Genomic DNA, 13122 nt, shown 5'->3' on the forward strand with positions numbered 1-13122 from the left:
GTGTAAAATATGTCACACATGTAATTGGTGAATAATTAGCTCTTCACAAAGAATGAAGGCCCTTGTCTTAAAAATCTTTCTTCTTATCAGAGAGAGTCTGCTTTTTCAAGTCATAGACATTAGTACTATTATAGTAAATAGTATCAACAAAAAGCAGTGGCCTATGTGGTAGAAAAAAGGGCAATTTATTATATAATTTAGAAGGTTTCTTATGAAGTTGGGTTGATGTGCTACAGATCAATTACTCTCATTTATATCGTAGCTATATTTTTTAAAAATCACATGTTCTCTTAATTTTTTAACTGCTTAATATAGCATTTTCCCCTGAATTAAACAATAACAACAAATTTTGAGTAACAGTTCTTGGTAAAGTCAAGGAAGTAAATTCCTTTTTTCCTCTCTAAGAGATGTTTGGCCCTGTTTGTAAGAGTTTTTTTAGAGTACAACAAGGAAATAATATGGACTTTCATATTTAATGAGAAATTCAAAGGATAGTCTCAGTTTAGTATTTATTAAAAAAAAAAACTGGGGCTTCCCTGGTGGCGCAGTGGGTGAGAGTCCGCCTGCCGATGCAGGGGACGCGGGTTCGTGCCCCGGTCCGGGAAGATCCCACATGCCGCGGAGCGGCTGGGCCCGTGAGCCACGGCCGCTGAGCCTGCGCGTCCGGAGCCTGTGCTCTGCAACGGGAGAGGCCACAACAGTGAGAGGCCCGCGTACTGCAAAAACAAAACAAAACAAAACAAACAAACAAAAAAAACTGTTGGCATGACTGACATCAATATACTGTCAACATCCACTAGAAGTTATCAAACATTTGGTTGGTTCACTCAATCAGGAAAAAAATAGTTACTAAATTCACTGAAAAAATAAGTAATTGAATCATTTTGGTGTGGATAATTCTTTTTGAATCTATTTGTGTAGAAACTGTGAAAATAAATTGATTAAAGTTTTCTTTTCTCTACTAATTGTTACAGAAATGCAATTTTTAGCCTTTTTTCCTAGATTTTTTTCTTCCTACATTTCCATGTAATTAAGAAAATGATCCCCTTATTTCTTTCTCCACAATTAATGGGTGCATTCTTCTTTCAGACTCCTTAATCTCATGTCCCTGATAAGCAACTCTCTAGTTGTGCCACCATGACTTCCATCCCTGGCTGCAGGTTGTAATTATGAAGCACGAAGATAGAAGTGTCCCTTTTATCTCTCATGATGCAGCATTAGAGGATTTTTTTTTCTGTACAATAAAAAGGTTAGAAATACACTAAAAGTGCCAACACAATTAGAAGAAAAATTACTATGAAAAATACAAACATTCTACACATAAAATGTTCAAAAACAAACAAAAAACATCTGCTGCTAATTGGGCTACATAAAACTGAAGAAAACAGCTCAATATAGATATTGGGATCATATGGAATCCTTCTTGTAGTAATCCAAACACATTGGTATTCTAATATATCTTAGGTAACCTATGATTTAAAAAGAAGAATATAAGGAAAGAAAGAAAAGAAATTGTGGGAAATTTTAATATGTTATATGTGGCAGTAAGAAGCTGAATGGAAAAAGAATTGAGAAATGTTGGGAAAAAGAGAACATAAAGAAATCGTTAAGAAAAAGAGAACAGGTGAAGGGATTCCATGGTAAGGAAAAGGCATTGCTTAGTTTTATTTATTTATTTAGTTAGTTATTTAGTTATTTAGTTAATCAGTTAGTTACCATTGTCTCAATTCATCAAACCTGGGCATTCCCAATTTTTAAAAGTCAGTGATAGATATAAATATTAAAAAGCCATTTTCTTCAAATTTGGAATAATGTTTACAATGTTACTATCTCCTGGTTAAATCTTGTACTGGTGCAACATATGCTCTAACGTGAACCTGAGATCACAGACTGCCATATCCACATTCTATAAAGAAAATTTCAGGTACTGTAATCAACTAGTTGATTATTCATTTATATTTGCTTGCAGGGAGTTAATACTGTAACTTGTCATAATACAGGAAACCTGAAAAGTATTCTAAATGCATTAATAAGAAGGATTTCATCACCTATAGAGTACCTACCCTATCCAGGCACTATACATTTGTTGTAGCATTTATTCTCACATTGAGAGAATAAAAGACATTAAATTCTAAGCACTGTGGATTTAACTATAAGGAGGATTTTCTTATAATATGAGTCGTTAATATTTTTTTTAAAAAGATAGATATTTACTTTAGGTGGTTTAAGGATTTTTTTTTTCTGGAAACAGGATTTTGAACATGTGGACTTATTTAGGTCAATTTCAACCCAATAATTGTGTGTCTGACAGATTCTCAGCTGCTTTTATTAAAAAACAGATTTTCTAAATAATGACCATAGTCAAAAGTTCATCACTGTTTATAGTGTGACTTCTCAGAGTCTCACAGTCAGCGTAGCATTTTGCCAAATTGAAACCATGTATGATACTCATTACTTATTAAGATGGTATTTCTTTTTAATAATTTTATAGCAAATTGCTTACTTATATAAACTTATGATTTCTGATTTAGTGCATTATTGCAGCATTTATTTTTCTTACCAAATGTAACATTCTTTTTGAGGACAAGGATAGACTAAGCTGGACCTCGGTGAATGGTTGTGTAGGTTGCTTACTGCACAATCCTAGAGGAGCCATTCACATTGTATGCCTTGCCAATTTACGTATTTATTACAACACTCTTCTGCAGATGGCAGTATGGTGGCTTGTTCTAATAAAATTAGTTTATTATGACAAATTCCTCAACATGGACACAAAAATGTCTTGAGGAAGAGTGTCTTTTCCAAATTGTACAACGATGCCATATGAATTAGTGGCTGGCAGCCCTGTTAGGTCAGATTGTTCAGTGCCTGGCACACAGGAAATACTGGGGAAGTGCTCGTATGTTCAATGAAGATAATTTTTAAAATTTATACAATATTTTGTTAGTTTCAGGTTTACAACATAGTGATTAGATATTTTTGTAGATTATACTCCATTTAAAGTTACTATAAAATATTCCCTGTGCTGTACATTACACCCTTGTATCTTATTTATTTTATACCTAGTAGCTTGTATCTCCTAATCCTCTACCTCCCCCCTCCCCCCACCCCTCTCCCCACTGGTAACCACTAGTTTGTTCTCTGTACCTGGGAGTCTGTTTCTGTTTTATTATGTTCACTAGTTTGTTGTATTTTTTAGATGCCACATATAATTGAAAACATGTAATATTTGTCTTTCTCTGACTGACTTATTTCCCTAAGCATAATCCCCTCCAGGTCTGTCCATGTTGTTGCAAACGGCAAAATTTCATTCTTTTTTTATGGCTAACATTCCATTGTATATATATTTACGCACAACAGCTCCTTTTCCATTCATCTGTTGATAGATACTTAGGTTACTTCCATATCTTGGCTATCAATGAAGATAATTTAAGTACAAGAGATTGAACAATAACTAAATTTTACTGAGTTCTTACATATAGTATTATATGTAATATGTAGGTATTTCATTGTGACTCATGTTTTAATTTTTAAAAAATCCGCTGAATATAAACACATCTTAAATGTAATCTGACTGCTATAATGATAAAGAAAATTAAAGTTTTGAAGATATATTATACCCATTTGTACTATTTGTATTAAGGAACACCTAGATTAAATGTAAACTGCATCCTTAACTCTCATTTTCAATCATGGTAAATTTCCGAAGTCACCAAGTACAGTTTGCTATTAACTGGATAGAGCATTTGATAATTGAGTGGATTACTATAAGAAAATGAGGCTTTTATGGTGGCAAACTCCCCACATATTGAGACGTCTCACTTGATAATAGGTTGGGAGAAAGAGTACCATGCAAATAATTATTTAGAAAAGAAATTATATTTGCTCTCACAGAGGAGTGGTCAAGGAGAGGTAAAAGGCTGAGGGTGGAGTGATGAGAGTGGGGTAAAACAGACACTGTGAACCAAACCCACTTGGAAGGAAGCCAGGATCAGCCTCAAACTGAAGGCAACATCTGAAGAGAGCCTTAAAAATAGGTTTTTCCAGTAAGACAAGTCAAATAAGGCAGAGGCAGTTAGTTTAGATCCTGACATTTCTAAAATGTCTTATTCTTATACTGCAGACCTCGATTATGCTCTCAGAACTCACTGTGTCTCCCTCTGTCTTAGCATTTGCTATTTTATACTGAAATGTATATTTATAGTTTCTCCCATAGACTATGATATTCTCCACGTCAGAAGAAATAACCCAACACCTAGCACAGAGCCTTGTATCATTGGCTTGTTGAATAAGACTGACCTTTGGTATTGCCTTCTTCACCACACCATCCATAATCCCCATTTCCACCTTCCATTAATACCTGACATATGCCTTGTTAAAGCGCTCACCACTTGGTGTTCAATTATTAATGTGTTCTTTTCCTAATTAGACTGTGAGATCCTTGAGAGAAGAGATTAGATACTATTCATTTTATGATTGTCATTGACTCGCTGGCACATAGCAGTGTTCCTGTTTTTTGTTTGTTTTTTAATAGTAAACTATCATTAAGTATTTCACTATTACGAGAAATGAGTCTGCTATAGGTAGGAGTGAGAGGAGGGAAGATGGGATAACTTTTAAGGCTGGAAAAATATGGGGAAATTCATTGTTGGGATTAACTGACTAATAACGAGCAGTCCAGGATGACTCCTGTGCTTTGTATAATAGCATTCGCCAAGGTAAGCTCTACTAGAAGGATAAATTGGGGAGATAATAAGGAGTTGAGACATCTGTGGAACATCCAGACATCTAGCAGAGTCAGATACATGGGTCAGTGCTCAAAAAACTGGGAACAAAGATTTAGCCATCAGGAAGAGGCAATAAAGAGTAATAACAATAAGTAACCATTAAAGCACTTTCTAAGTGCTGGTATTGTTCTAAGTGCCTTACATTTATTATCCCACTTAACACTCCCATAAATCCTGGGAGACAGGCATAACGATCCCAATTTTATAAATTAGAAACTGAGGCCCAGATCTATTAAACAGTTTACCTCAGGTCACACAGCGCCCAGCCAAGTAGGATTCAAACCCAGACAGTCTGCTTCTAAAAAACACACTTAGTACAAATCCGGTGTGGAGATTCAGATTTTCATTCTTTTCTTTCCTTTCCCATCTATGAGCTGTGTGACCTTGGTTATGTTACCTACTCATTCTGTGCCTCAATTTTTTCATTTGCAAAATGAAGGTAATACTACCTATCTCCAAAAAGTGTTTGGTATATAGTAGCATTCAATCGATGTTAAGTCATTATTTTTATTAGCCTATCAATGAATGTTGGAATCGTGGAGGAAAAGGAGATTGGGTTAATGTGGGGAATGAGAAATTGAGAGGATCCTTGATCCTTTAAGTGGTAGTTGGATAGACAGAAGTCTACTGTGGAGGCTGTGTGATCATCCCAAGGAGAAAAGGGAGGTGAGGCTTCCGGACCTGGGGTCTGGGAAGAATCTTGGAAGTCTGGTCCAGTGCAGGGGCAGTGTGTCCTCCTCTTATCAGAAGCACATTAGGTGCTGAGAGGATGAAGCAGGGGGGAAGATGCCAAATCAAAAGCCTGGTATGCCATCTAAATGCAAGGTCCACGTAAAGTGTTTGAGCAAAGAAAAATGAAGAAATTCAGCTTAGGTGGTAGGAGGCAAAGCTTGGAGAAGTGTCTTAAGCAGGTGTCAGGGTCTTTCTAGGATGCCTGTGACCTAGAGTGTTGGCTAGAAGACAACGCTTAAAGACAGTGGTCTTACATGAACTGAGTTTGAGAGAATAGTCAAGATAATAGGAGGGAATGAGGATGAAGCATCATCACAGAGCCAAGGGAGGAAAAAGATGTTGTGAAGTACGTGGGGAGCTGGGAGGTCTGAGTGAGACCACATCCTCTCCAGCATCCCCAACTCAGCTAATTCCTGCCCCAGCTTTATGAGGTAGATATTTTATTTATCCTCATTTTTTAGACTATAGAAAAAATTAGGCAACATAATTGCCAATATCTTGCCTGGGGTCACACAGTTAGTGAATGCCTGAGTTGGGATTTGAACACAGGCAGTCTGGCTTGAGTCCACGCTTGTAATAATCTATTACACATTCCTTATTCCTGCCTGCTTTACTCTTTCAGGTGGCTCACTTTATTTCATCCCTTCTATATTTCTAATGATAGATAATCTCTTTATATCACTTCTCCTCCACCTGCTCCATGCCCAGCAAGCCTAGATGGGGGCTGGGGGTGACACATTTTTAGTTTTTCACAAATTTCCCTCTCATAAGTATATCTATACTCTGAGTCCTCTCCATAACTCCAAGGGCTTCAGGTTTTTTGAAACCAGTTTCAGAATTTAAAAAAAAATTTTTTTCTGCATTTATCTCTATATTATTCTGAAATATTGACAGTTTTGGAGCAGAGTTGGGGTAGAGGAGGTAGGGAAGTGACACAGGAGGGACTTATTAAAAAAAATTGGTTAGCGTTTCAGAACTAGTTAATGAATTACTGAGTCACAAATGGTGGTGTTAAAACCAATTACTTTCTAAAAAAATAAGGGTTAGATAAACAATACCACTTGGCTGCTTGGTGGTATCTAAAATGTAAAACATATTTCCAACTATGTGTTATATCTGTATTTAAAGAGAGAGCAAGACAAAATAATGGAATATTAAAAACTCAGAAATGATTACATCATTTGTACCCTTTCCCTCTTTAAAGCGTAAAGGATTCAAAACACTTAGTGAGCTTGAAGATCTTACCAAGGTCCAATAACTCAATACTGTTAATGATTACATAGGATGTATTAAGGATCAATAAACTCTAGAATTTAAAACAATCCGATATGAAATTACTTCTGTATAAATTAAAATTGCAATTATAAACAACCAAAACATAACTGAATATTAATGTTGGTTGAATAAACAGATCACTGCATAAATAGAATAAAAGAACCAGGCATAAATTACGATGGTTTACTTTCAGGTCTAATATTCTTTTTGAATAGTTTAATCTCAGATAATTACCTATAGATTTTAAAAGTCTAATATTCTATTAAAACTAATTCTTTTTTCTATGTATATTTTCCATTAGCCGTAGATCTATTAAGTATCAAATTCTGATGCTAGAGACAGTGAAAATATTCATTTGGGTGGATTTTATTGTTGGGGTAAATATAGTATGTGAAAATTAATCTTGAACTAAATTCAAAATTCCAATTTCCCCAGCCCACACTTTCTCTCTAGCTCAAAAGTTTTTAACTTTGGGCGTACTTCAAATTACCTGGAGAACGTTTAAAAATACCGTTTTACTGAATCCCACCCAGGACAATTAAATGAGTCTCTGGAGGTGGAGCATTACTGTTTCTCATAATCTTCCCAGTGATTCCAGGGTGCATCCAGGGCTGTGACCCATCACTCTGGTTTTTTTTTAATTAGGTTTTATCTTAAGAGAATTCTATTGCTAGTCTGGAATGTTAGAATTTCCAGGATGAAGAGGTGGTGGGTAAAAGCTACTTCATTCATTTATTCATTCACTATGAAAACATGTATAATGAGATCCTAGAATAAAATGTTGTGTGAAGGTCTAAGGAACACGCAGACAAATAATAACCAAGCCCTAATTCTTAAGAAACTTACAGTGTATTGTAAGGGAGAAAAGACAGGGGAAATGTATCTTAAAAGTTACAGAATTTAAAAATAAGGCTAGACAAGTATATGTGGCCAAATAGTAGAGGTTATTGAAATTTAAAAACAAGTAATTTAGAATTCTCATAAAAAATCATTGGAGGTTTCTGAACATGATCAGAGTTATGTTTTACAGGAAGAAAGTGAATATAGAGAATCAAGTTATATAATTATTTTGATATTTTAGATCAAAGTTAAATGAGAGACTAACAGTAAAAATGAGAATCCGGATGGGGAAGCAGATGTTAGGAATATTGTGAAGGCAAAATCCACACAATTTCTAAACTCAAGACATGTGGTGAGGATGGTGGGGTGGGGAGTGAGACCCCAGTGCAGTATTCCTGTCTGGTTTTCTAGGATTATGGTCCTGCTACCCAAGGAATAGGAAAGTGTGTGGAGAGAGGAGAGAAAAGCTTTTGGACGCGTTGAGTTTGAGGTGCTGGTGGTATGTCAGGTTGATCCAGTGGGTGGTGTGGAGTGAGAGAGAGTGATTTCAGGAAAATCCTCACAGAGATTAAAGTAGGGAGAGACAAGAGCTACATTCCACAGATGATTAGAAAACTAAAGGAAAAAAAGAAAGCGGATCCTTAGGAAATACCTGCATTCCAGGGCAAAAAAGGGCAGGAGGCAAACAAATCGTCCGAGTTACAAGAAGTCAAGGAAGCCGAAAGAAATACATTTTAAGATAAGAGTGATAAGTAATATAAAAAAGCAGGGCTTCCCTGGTGGCGCAGTGGTTGAGAGTCCGCCTGCCGATGCAGGCGACACGGGTTCGTGCCCCGGTCCGCGAAGATCCCACATGCCGCGGAGAGGCTGGGCCCGTGAGCCATGGCCGCTGAGCCTGCGCGTCCGGAGCCTGTGCTCTGCAATGGGAGAGGTCACAAGAGTGAGAGGCCCGCGTACAGCAAAAAAAAAAAAAAAAAGCAAAAGGTGACTCAGAATTAGTTCTGAGGAAAGGTCATGAGTTTGCTAACTAAAGATTCTTGCTATCTACAGCTGGGGTACAGGATGCCAAATGGAAAAATAGCTGAGGGGCGAAATGTGTGGTAAACAACAAAGCGGTGAATATTGACCGTTCTTTGAAGAATCATAATCTTTAAAAGAAAAAGATAACTTTTTAATAGTATATGTTATACGGATATCATATTTAGTTGAAGGAATAAGTCTAATTGCTATATTGCAGAGGAGTTTATGGAAAGGAGGGATTAGAATAAGTGGAAAGAAACAGCGTAAAAGGAGCAGCCAGCTCACTGACTAAACATCATTTGACAACCACGATCTTCTCATCACGTCTTTTTCTTAAGAGTCCTCAGCTGAGATCAACTAGTATGGCTTGATTAATACTGAACTTCAATTGGACAGGCAATTAATAGTAAGATAAAATGATAAGCCTGATGCTAGGTAGTGTGAATATTGCTAAAAATTAATGAAAGAAAGCAAAATTAAAGAGTTCATACAGTTCAAAGATAAACATTTACAAACATTACAAAGCAAAATGCAAGAATTTATAATGTGAATATTAAACAAATTTTAGTATAAATTATTCATAGAGTCAATTAATAAAAGTATTATTAAAATACTAGAAATGTAGAGAAAATTTAATTATTTAAGACAAATTGAAACCAAAATAAAATTCTTTGGCTTTATAAATTTGTGATCTTAAGTGGAAAAGCTTCATTCAATCCATTTTGTTGTATTTTTCTAACTGATTGATAAGCTCTTGTCACATCTACGTGGTCTGGGAAATGCTGCCGAGGAAGTTATTAACTGTTTCTACACATTTTCCTCTAATTCTTTCATTTTCATATAATTCCACCTATTGTTTCCTAAGCTTAAGATCTTTTTTATTACATTTTTTCTTTCCAGGAACTGCAGTTTTTAAAATTAAGGCAGAACTGTGGTTTCGATTTTTTTTGTTTAAACATTTTCAGTTTGTCTTTACCATCTTTAATTGTATTTTATGTACTTGGAGATTCCTACACAGAGTTACTCTTTCACTTTCAATACTGTCTTATTTATATGCCATCAGAGTAGGATGATTCTTGCAATATATGTTTGCAGCAGCATGATATGCTTGCTTATTATATTAGGCAGTGACCACTTTAGAATTGTAGATTATTTTTTGGTTTGTCATTTTTGTACAAATTGAACAAATAAATTGTTGATTTAATCTTATCATATAAAATTTTCAGAATAAAAATAAAAATATTATACAAACAAAATTACTGGTATCTTGGTACTTCAAATTGGTGTCATAGAGTTGAATGTGAAATACAAAAACCTGTATTGAAATCACTGCTTTGCTAATAATATCTTAGTTCTTATGCCTTAAAATAACGGCATTCATACTTGGTGGACTTTTATAAGTGAGGCACTATATGTTCAGTGGTTCAAATTTACATGATGCTCTATGATATTCTGTAATTTAATTATTATGACCCTAGTGTAAAGTAATAAAATTGCTAAGGTAATAAGTTGCTTATTAGGGGAAGCAATTCTCTTGCCATTCAGTTTTGTTCTTTACATTAGACTGAAATGTCAGATATCCACAGGAAAGAATACTAATACTTTAATAACTGTTTTTATTCTTTGAATTGTTTATGAGATTTTTAAAAATTATCATTTAAATTATTGTTTTACTTGAAGAAAATGATTTATTAAATTATTTTGCACTTCCATTGTTTGCATTTAACATGTGACAGTAAATGATATGAATGTAAAAGCAATTCTATTTCAAGTGTTTCAGTTTTAATAATTTAAGATCATGCTTTAGGTGAGGAAAACTACAAAAAACTTAAGACTGCCTATTGTAATATAATTTTTAATTTTATTTTGTTTCTAATTTTATTTATTTTCTATCTGTCTATCTATTGGAATACCCACACATTTCACACACATATACATAGATGTTCTGACTCAATGCTTCTGCTTGAAAGTTGTGTTATGCCTAGAATAACCTAGTTTGTCCTTCCCACCTTTCCAAATTTCATTCATTCTTCAAGATCCTGTACAAATCCTACCTGTTCTAAAAATTTTCCTTAATCACCATAGCATGAAATTCTCTCTCCTTCCTTTGAATATCTTTAGTCTTTAATATTTATATGACTAATTTATTACACATATACTTCTTCCTCGTAGTTCTTGGAATGTTACACTGCTAAAATATTTTTACTTAACTTTTATTTACAATCAACTAGATTGTAAAATTATTGAGAACAGGTTGTTTCCTGAGTAGATCTTTATCAATTTGATCTCTGATTGCCTTTTGCAAAAAATAGCAAATACAAGATAAACAAGCAATAAAATCTCCACTGCAGCTATATCTTATATTTATATGGGAAAGATATATATAGATATATGTATGTAGAGACTTTAATAACAATTAAATATAAGTTAATTCTGATTAGCCTATTACAACTTTTCAAATTTATTCTCATGTATTGCCTTATGACTGATAATAACTTGGGAAGGTGAGTTTCCTTACAGAGGAAACTGATATTTAGAGGATTATAATATGACTGCAAAGATTTGATCATTATTACTTAATTAGCTAGGCGAGCACCACAATTAGAACTCTAGGAGTCTTCTAAACCAGTGCCTATCAAAATATCTGTAGTGATAGATGAGTTTACCACCCACTTTCAATGTCACCATTATTTTTTAATAATATAATATAAATGAATTACTAGGAAAAAAACCCAAAAATGTATACAAAACACAAATCTAAACTTTTTGTTGTTGGATTCAACAGCCATCAAATGACTTTAACAAATAGCTGTAAAAGTTCTGACATGGTTATCCTCAATGTGCTTATCATTCTGGTTGGGTAACAAATAGCACAGGGACCAGCTCCAGTCTCTGGACTACGCTTTGAATATTGTCTATGTCAGTCATGACATATTCCTTCTAAGAGAATCATTTTCATCCAGAACATCTGCCACCTAAGTGGAGATGTTTACTCACAAGTAATCTCTGCTTCCCACCATTTAGAGCTGATTGAATTGGGACCAAAGAATAGGCTGGCTAGCAACCTATGAACTGTGGCCAGGCTTGAAAAGATGACGGGCCCTTCAGTCTTTTTGTCTCTGGATTTAGATCTAATAAGTGAAAAAATGATTTTCTATGATAGCCCAGTGTTTTGTACATGCTTAAAATATGAGCTATCAGAAACTCTGAGTAAACTGTGAAATTTGGATTGGGGCAGAGAAGAAAGAGGAAGAAGTGAAATACAGCTGAGTCATATTAATGGTGGCTCACTAAAGATTCAAAAACGCTGATGCTGAGGTACAAAAAGCTGCCATAACTCTAGAATTGCCTTTTAACTCTAATATCTCTTAGCCCCAGGCATGAAACAGCATTTTCTTTGAATGTCCTAAGATACAGATCCCATACTTCTTGCAATGTACATATATATCCTAGCTGGCATAAATGGGTCTAAATTATAGAAGAAAGTTAGCTTAAGACATAGTCCAAGGCTCTTTCCCTTATTCCAAATAAGCTTACTTCAGAAGCAATAGATGCCGTATTTGAAAGGCATGTTGTTAGTGTACCCATCTCTAATTGGCTTCCAGTCCGCAATGAGATTGTAAGCCAAACTGGGTTGGTCTGGTGGAACTTTATGTTTGCTATCAAATATCTGTCTCCCACCTACTTATCTAATTTTAACATTCTTTGTTTCCAACATATTCCCTCCAAAAGATTGCTTACAACATTTTCCATAATTAATTATAGTCTGATTTTTCTCAAAGAGGGAATCCTTTAAAATTTATATTAAATTATTTCAGTAATGGATGCGCCTCCACAGGTTACCTGCCTTCTGTCTGTCCTCTGAGTTGCAGAACTCTTTAGAACCAGACCTCTGTCTAATGGACCAGGCATGTGCTTTTAGTTTGTATGAATCCAGACACATATCATGTGTTAGTGGCTTTTGGAATCACCCCAGAAATCAAAGGTGCAGGTTTGAGATTAAGTGCACAGTAATTCTAAAAACATGTTTTATTGTCCCGATGCTTCTTTTTTTTTTTTTTTCAAATTAACGTGTTCAGATTATTTTTAACTCCTTAGCTACATTAAAGTAGCATACTTGCTTTGTAGTAAAGAAGTATCTTTTAGTTTAAAAATGGAAACATAACTTCTTTTATTATTCTCCAATAAATTTTAAATTTCTGCTAAACTAAATGGTTTATATCAGAAGGTAACAATATGGGGTATTAGATTAAAACAAACTCCATGTAATCTTATTGAGCCAGTAGGATACAGAAATAAGAGAAAATGTGTTTGAATCACAGGAAAGAAAGGATGTTGGATGGATCTGTAAAATGCTTTATGTTGTGGTATCAGCTGATTGATAGCAGCGATTCTCAGAAGGGTTCCAATATTATGCCTTTTAAAAGCTGGGGATTAGTGCAACCATGGTGAACAGCACAGCGACACT

Source organism: Globicephala melas, chromosome 1, assembly GCF_963455315.2.
Source record: "Globicephala melas chromosome 1, mGloMel1.2, whole genome shotgun sequence".
In the NCBI taxonomy this organism is placed as follows: domain Eukaryota; kingdom Metazoa; phylum Chordata; class Mammalia; order Artiodactyla; family Delphinidae; genus Globicephala; species Globicephala melas.